This window comes from Mustela nivalis (assembly GCF_964662115.1).
Source record: "Mustela nivalis genome assembly, chromosome: 7".
NCBI lineage: Eukaryota > Metazoa > Chordata > Mammalia > Carnivora > Mustelidae > Mustela > Mustela nivalis.
The window spans coordinates 136,860,852-136,868,913 of NC_139026.1; the positions used below are offsets into that span (position 1 = coordinate 136,860,852).

General features: G+C 39.7%; 1 pseudogene across 1 annotated transcript; it reads right to left on the bottom strand.

Annotated features, from left to right (window-relative positions):
• Window positions 1-2,112: 2,112 nt before the first annotated feature.
• Window positions 2,113-6,041, bottom strand: LOC309869565 (caprin-1 pseudogene; annotated as a pseudogene). The gene has a single exon. The product of its transcript is annotated as a caprin-1 pseudogene (transcript).
• Window positions 6,042-8,062: the final 2,021 nt, after the last annotated feature.

Sequence of the window (8,062 nt, forward strand, 5' to 3'; positions counted from 1 at the left end):
GGTGGGGAGAAATGAATGAAAAAGGCCCTACTCCCATGAATGAGTCTCAAAAACATAATTTTGTGCCAAACCAAATTCACACAGTAGAAGTTGATTTACATAAAGTTAAAAAATAAACAAAACTAAGGGATACACTTGTTATTTAGGGATACATAAAATTTGGCAAAATTATAAAGAAAGACAAAGAAGTGATTAGCAAAATCAGGATTACTCAGCTCCGGGAAAGGAATATGAAAAGATACGTGGTCATGTTTCTTTCTTAACTTGGGGTAATACATGTATTTCTCTTCTTAGTTTTAGTGTATTAGTATTACTACTTAAAATGTACCTCAGCATTGCCAAGCTAGTTCCCAAACTTGAAATGTGTTCATACTTAAATTAGCTTGCCATTGCTGAGAAACACACCATACTAAACCTCAGTGGTTTGAAACAAGAATCATTTACAATTGTTCATGCATCTGCAGATTCTCCGGGGTTCAGCTAATCTAGGCTGGGTTTGACAAGGGAAGAGAAATAAATATGCTCTGTTGCTTGGGAGGAACTGTAAAGTCAGATGGCAAAAGTTATTAATAAAGAGAGAAGTGAAAACTTGAGGTCAATAATGTACCATATCACAGCTCTTAAGAAATTCAGAAGTTCAATATATCAACACATTTATTTCCTGCTTTATTGCATTAAAACACACATCTACCACCTTAACCAAGGCTAAGTATACAATTCCGCAGTACTGAGCACACCTCCTTGCCGCCATCACCACCCTCCATTTTCACCCCTTTCGTGGTGAAAAACTGAAAGTCTCTACTCACTGAACAACAACTCCTCGGGGTGCCTGGGTGGCTCTGTCAGTTAAGCATCTGCCTTCAGCTCAGGTCACGATCCCAGGGTCTTAGGATCAAGCCCCACGTTGGGCTTCCTACTTATCTGGGAGTCTGCTTCTCCCTTTCTCTCTGCCCCTACCCCTGCTCCTATGCACTCTCTCTCTCAAGTAAATAAATAAAATCTTAAAAACAAAACAAAATAAAACAAAACAGCCATTCCTCCATCCCTCCAATCCCTGGAGACCACCATTCTACTTTCTGCCTTAATGAATCTGATGTTCTAGTTCTCTCATCTAAGTGGTCTCATATGCTTGGGTTTGTTTTTTTTTCTTTTTTTCCTCATTTCACTTAGCATCATGTCCTCAAGACTCATATTTCTGTACAGTGTGTCAGAATTTACTTCATTTTTAAGACTGAGCAATATTCTATTGTATGTACATGTTACATTGTGTTCATCTGTTCATCCATAGGTAGAGGTGTAGGCAGCTTCCACCCCTGGGCTATTGTGAATAAGGCCACCATGATTAAGAGCGTACAAATATTTTTTCAAGCCCCTGATTTTATTTCTTTGGGATGCATACCCAGAAATGGAAGGGCTGGATGAAATAGTAATTCTATTTTTAATTTTTGGAGGAACCACTATTTTGTTTCACATTGTAGCTGCAGCATATTACATTGCCAAGGGTGCACAAAGTTTCCCATCCCAATCATCCCCCCCCCCCACGCTAATGACACTTGTTACTTTCTGGTTGCTGTTGTTTTTTTCTTTATAGTCACCACTGTTGTTTTTTTCTTTATAGTCGCCATTATAGTGAGTGTGAGGGGGTATCTCACAGTGGTTTTAATTTGTCTTTATTCAATGATTAGTGACTTTGAGCATTTTTTATGTGTTTATTGGCCACCTGTATATTATCTTTGGCGACATGTCTATTTAAATCCTTTCTGCATGTTTAAATCAGGTTTTAGAAGGGTTGCTGTTGAATGATAAAAGTTCTTTATTTATTCTGGATATTAATCCCTTGGCAGGTGATTTCCAAATATTTTCTTCCATTCTGTAGATTGGCTTTTCATTGTGTTGATTATGTTCTTTGATGTGCAGAAGTTTTTATTTATAGTGCAGTTAACTTATCTATTTTTTTTCTTTTGTTGCCTGTGCTTTTGGTGTCACATCAAAAAACTATTGCCAAATCTAATGCCGTGATTTGGTAATAATTTGGTTTTGATCTAAGCTTTTCCACTGTTTTCTCCTAAGAGTTTTATATATATAGTTTTGATTCTCATGGTTAGATCTCACTTTCTTTTTTTTTTTTAAGTCAAGAACTTACTTTATTTTAAAATAAACATTGAATATATGCCCCCTTCCCCACCACCCTACAAAAAACTTGTTGAATGTGGAATGTTCAACAGCCTATCCATTTTAGTAGGTTACAAAACCAGCAAAAACTCCAGTTGTCTAATAATGAATGTTTGAGTATAGTTTTGTGTCTTATTTTTTGTTTTTCTTTAGTAGCTGAGCACCTACAGGAAAAATTCCTTAGCTAAAGGCTAATAAAACAAAATTCCATTTCTGCACAGAAAATACCATTCACTTAGTATTAGTAGCCTTTGCTGAATAGATGGGATTAATTCTCCATGAAGTCAAGGTGGGATATGACAAGCAGCATTAAGTTCATAGGCACACAGAACTAGTGCTCAAACTGCTAGCACAATTCCAACAGTACATAAATTACTAAACTGTCATCTCCATCAAACTTGTGACTCTCCCTATGCATCTAAGTGAAGGAATCACCATTTTGAATATAAATGCCTCCATGAGAAAAAGGTAATTCAATCAGGGTTAGACAAAAGATAAATGCAACTACAGAAATAGCTGCTGGAGATAACCCTAAAATTTGAAACACTAACAGTGCATGGGGTGAACCACATAAGCTGCTAGCTGTTGAACACCAGTGTTTCAAGATACAACTTTTATAAACATGTTTTATTTGTTTTGCTTATACCATCAGAACTGAAAGTACTGTCTGTCATTTCCCTAAAATAGGGAAATCAATCTAAAACACATACTGGTACTTTGCAAAAGATAGCAATTTAAAAGGGTGGTAGCAGCAGGCATATGATATTTTTCTTTTGAAAACCTTCAGGCTGCAGGAAAAACATGTGACCAAGAGTGTTATGATTATCCATTAGATATTTTCATCAGTACCTGTACCAATTTAGGTGACAATACAGCAAGATTCAAGGATTAGTGACAGACAATGTACATTTTAAGGAATGATATATAGTACCAATCCTTACAAAAGTCATTGTCAAAGAAACTGTTAAGTGTTCAAAAAGGTATCTAAATACTTCACATTAAGTACAGAAGCGGCCATCCAGATTACATCCCATATTTGTTGCATATTTTTCAAAAAGTGCCAATCAAAGCCTAATTTTGCATTTTGGCTTTGTCTTATACAGTATCAGCTGTTAAAAAGCAATTTACATGTGTTTTTAACCACAGTCGTTTGGCCATAGGATGAATAGTGCTGTGTCAAAGCTGGTAGCCAGCCTTTTATATTAAGGGCCCATGCATAATTTGGTATGCATCTAACGTTCAGTGCTCCAATTTAACTGGAAAAGCTGTGAAATGCAGTTGTTCCGCCAAACCACACTCCACTCCTTCTCGAAGGGAAATATTTTAGTTTTGTCAGTTACCACTGAATAACTCTAGGGCTGATTTATAGATTTTGTCCAATGTCAAAAGTCAATCTTGCTTTTTCCAAGCCACTTCAAATAACTATGGAGATATCACCCTGTAAAGTGTATTATGTTTTACTCCTAAGCAAGGGTGAGGAATCTGAGTATCATGTGCAAGGCTCAAGATGACGCTTAGGACAGAACATGCAGAATAAAAATAGTTTCCTTCCATATCCAGGTAATATAAAGCTGACAATTGTAGTCCTGTCTTTATGGGATGAAAACAGTCCCTTTACAATAAGTTTCCTGAAAGGGAGAACAAATAGATAATAACTCTTCTGGTAACATATTATGGTACACTGGCCAGTGTGTTTTTGGCGTTTAAACATAATCCTGTGAATCAGATTAATTCACTTGCTGAGTGTTCATTTGCGGCATCCCTCTGTTGGGTCTTGGGGGCCCTCCATGACCTCGTGGGGCTCCCCGTGGTCCACTGTGCCCAGAGCCTCGCTTGAAATTCTGCTGATATCCATCCCGCTGATAGCCAGAGTAGTCCCGGGGAGCACTGAACTGAGACTGTGTATAACCACTGTTTGGAGTGTTAGAGAATGAAGGGCGGTAACCATCATATCCTCCTCTGAATCCATTGGCAGGGCCCCTATATCCATTCATCAAGCCTCTAGCACCACGGGAACCACCACGAGACACACCACGACTGTTATAATACAGCTGACTGCTACGTGGAAATCCAGTGTTCTGCTGGGGAGGTTGCTGGTGGTTACCAGTCACTTGATGGGGCTGGTCCTGGGAACCATGGTAGGTGCCAACCACTGTTTGAAGCTGTTCTTGTTGAAGGTCTGTTTGTTCTACTTGGTGAGGCTGACTAGAAAAGCTCTGGTTGTAACTGGCCTGGTACTGATTTTGCTGTTTCAAAGTTTCTGGTTCATTAACAGGAGGAACCGGGGCATTCATATTGAACACCGTTTGCATGGATTGGAATGGAGCTGCATTTACCTTGATTCCACTGCTATGTAATGGTTTGCTTGTCCCAGCCTGGAACACCTGAGGCTGAGAAGCAGCCGGAAGGGAAGATGATGCTGTAGTCTGGTCTGTATTTAAGGAGATTGTTGCCTGAATCTGGTCAATTGGTTCCTTTTGTGGTCGCTGCTCTGTAGCGTGAGAAGGCTGGTACAAGGGTTGAGATGCTGTATATCCCTCACTTGTGGATGAAACCAAAGGAACCTGTGTAGCTTCTGGTTGTACCGGAACTTGATTAGGCTGAGCAAGTCTAGATTCAGAATGAACCGGAGGGCAAACCAGCTGGGGCATGTCCATGTTTTGTGTCGGATTCATAGGCTGTGCAGATACAATGGCAGGATCAAGTGTCTGGTTTTCAAAATCCAGCATTGAATCCTGTATGAAATTATAGGGCCCCTGCATTTGCGCCATAAGGTCCTGGACTCACTGTCTTCTCACAGCAGGATCTGCCTGAGCCACTGGAGTCAAAGAATGGGGCTCTGGCACTGAAGGAGATGTAGCCTGAGGTTGCTGCTGGAGTGAATATACCACCTCAACTGTTTCGACTGTCCACTCATCTACCTGCTCCTTTTCACCACTGCTGAACTGTGTTTCTGCCATAAATTGTCTATTTACATACTCTGTTGATTCAACTTCACTTTGTTCGGTGTACTCTTCTGCTGGCTCAGGTTCAGCTTCAGCTACCTGGTCTTCAGCTGTAGGTGCTGAAGCTGACTCTTCTTCCTCACACAGCCCATTCTGGTGGTTGTCGGTGCTGTCAAAGTAGTTTGACTGGAAAACACGCTCAACAATTTCCTTTAGAGCTTTATAGGTTGTTCCACATACAGATTTTTCCTTTCCTTCCAGCAAGTCCCATAGGTGAATGGAAGCATGTTCATACTGCTCATTCAACCTTAAGCTCATGTCCCGTTCAGGGTCTGCTAATTTGTAGAATTCATCCAACAATGACAATTCCTCTTCAGACAATATTGGCACTCCATTCAAACCTTGCTTCAGGTCAGTTCTCACCTCATCATCTCCCAATTTGTCCAAAACATACTGGAGCTCAAGTACAGTTTTTAAACGTTTTTGTTCTGCTTCTTCTCTCATAAGCTGCTCCCGACGCGCCGTCTTCTTTATTGTTTTCTGAATATCTTGACTTAATGCCATGAAACTCCTCTGTAATTCTTTTGCAAACTCCAAGTTATTTGTGGCTTCCTGGTACTTAGATACGGCATCCAGCTGATCTTGATTAAGCCTTTGTTCATTCGTTCCTGGTAATCATCAAGCTTGCCCTTTTTCTTCTCCAGGTTCCGAAGTTTCTTGTCGATCACCCCGAGGATCTGCTTCATGGCCTCGGTCTGGACAGCACCGGTGCCGGTTGCGGGGTGCTGGGAAGCCGGCGCAGCTGCCCCGGCCCCCGCCTCACTCCTGGAGGAACCCGACGGGGGTGGCGGTCCGGACGACTTGCTGCCGCTTCCGCTGTGGCTGGTGGCTGAGGGCATCTTTAGACCGTGAGAGGAGAGAAGAAAAAGCCTAGGTCTCACTTTCTGATCTTTAATTTTTCTATATGGAACAAAGGTCCAATTTTATTCTTCTGGATATAGATATCTAGTTTTCCCAATATCATTTGCTGAAAAGACTGTCCTTTCATCCACTGAATGGTCTTGGTATCCTTGTCAAAAGTAATTTGACCATAGATGAGGGCTTATTTCTAAAGTCTCTTATTTTAGTCCATTGACCTGTATACCTTTCTATAAGCCAACACCAAACTATTCTGATTACCGTATTTTTGTCTTAAATTTTGAAATCAGTTCCAACTCTGCTCTTCTTTTCAAGACTATTTCAGCTTTTCTTGAGATTACATATGAAGTCTAGGATAGATTTTTCTATTTCTGTAAAAATGTCATTAGAATTTTGATAGGGATTGCTTTGAATATGTAGGTTGTTTTGGGTAGTATTGACATCTTAACAGTATTTAGTCTTCTGATTCATGAAGATAGGATGTCTTTCCATATACCGGTATCTTTAACTTCTTTCAGCAATATTTTGTAGTGTTTAGTATCCAAACATTTTCTCTCCTTGGTCAATTCCTAAGTATTTTATTCTTTTTGATGTTGCCATAAATGAATTTTTTTTCATAATTTCCTTTTCAGTGTATTCATTGATACTGGATACACTTACTTCCTTTTTTAAACATAGGATTTAAACATATGCCCAAGTGGGTCATTCATTCCTTTACCAATTATTTCTTGAAAGTGGATATGTTGTATAGTCATAGGGACCATAAAGAAAACTAATCAATAATTAGGTATCTTACCACAAAGAAGTCAGGCCCCAAAATTTTACAGACAAGTTTTATCAATTATCCAATTATTTAAGGATTCCAAAAGTTGAATAAATCAATTCTTTAAAAGGATATAATACCAGGAAAATTCCCCAACATATTCTATGAAATTAGTGGAACTTCATCATTACCAAATCATACAAAGAGAAAATGAGAAGGATAATGTGACTCCTGAACACAGATGCTAATTTGTATACAAAATATGTGCAAAATGAATCCAAGCATGTATTTTAAAAGCACACTATGACCACTTAACTTATTCTAGGAATGCAGCAAGACGGCTTAATTTTAGAAATATTCATATATTTCACCACTAAATACATTAAAAAAGAAATTTTGTGTTAATTCATAAAAAGAGTTTGATCTTATAAAAGCATTTGATAAAATTCACCAGCAACGCATTAAAAAAATATCTTAGCAAATATTTTAGTATATGTGCTGCTGAAGCGAACACTATCTTAGCAAATATATTAGGGCCCTGCATGCTCAAATGTGGTGGTTTGAGGAGAATTTAATGATTTGCAATGGCAAGGGCCCAGTGAAGGAAAACCAGGTGAGATGTTGCATCATGCAGGACAAGTTCCTTAAAAGGCTTGAGATGGGTTCAAGTGCATGTATTTATTGACAGTGTTCTCCAGAGAAAGGAAGTGAGGGAAGCAGGATACAGCAAGGGAAGAAGCTGGAAAGATGTGATTTACCTGGAGTCTGGCTTCAGTCTGATCCCATAGCAAGTTCTGCAGCATCGTGTGCACCAGAGTTGGTCCCCACTTTAGGCAGCCTAGGTAACTGGGCTTTTGTACTCATGTTTTATTCAGTTCTTGGCTATGGGCTACCCCAGCAGGGAAGTGGGGAACTGAGAATTTATTACATCTCTGGCAAGGCATCTTTTCTTAAGCCAGAAGTAATTCCACCTGTTGAGGACACAGCATCACATAATGGCCATTGGTTGAAGGTTTCTATCCTGAAGCATAGTTAATCTCGCCTCCCAGAGGGTCCACTCCAAGTTGGCACCTTGGCTGCCCCTTCAAGAGGCCATTCTATCATCCTTTCCAGCTCACCCCTTCTGAATGGCACAGAATACAGTAGGACCCAGAGTCATGTACCTAACGTCTGTACCCACCATCACACTTCTTGGCTATAAACGAACCCTGTAGTCCAAGACAATGTCAAAAAGAATTCTGCATCTGTGGATCCGACATCCTGC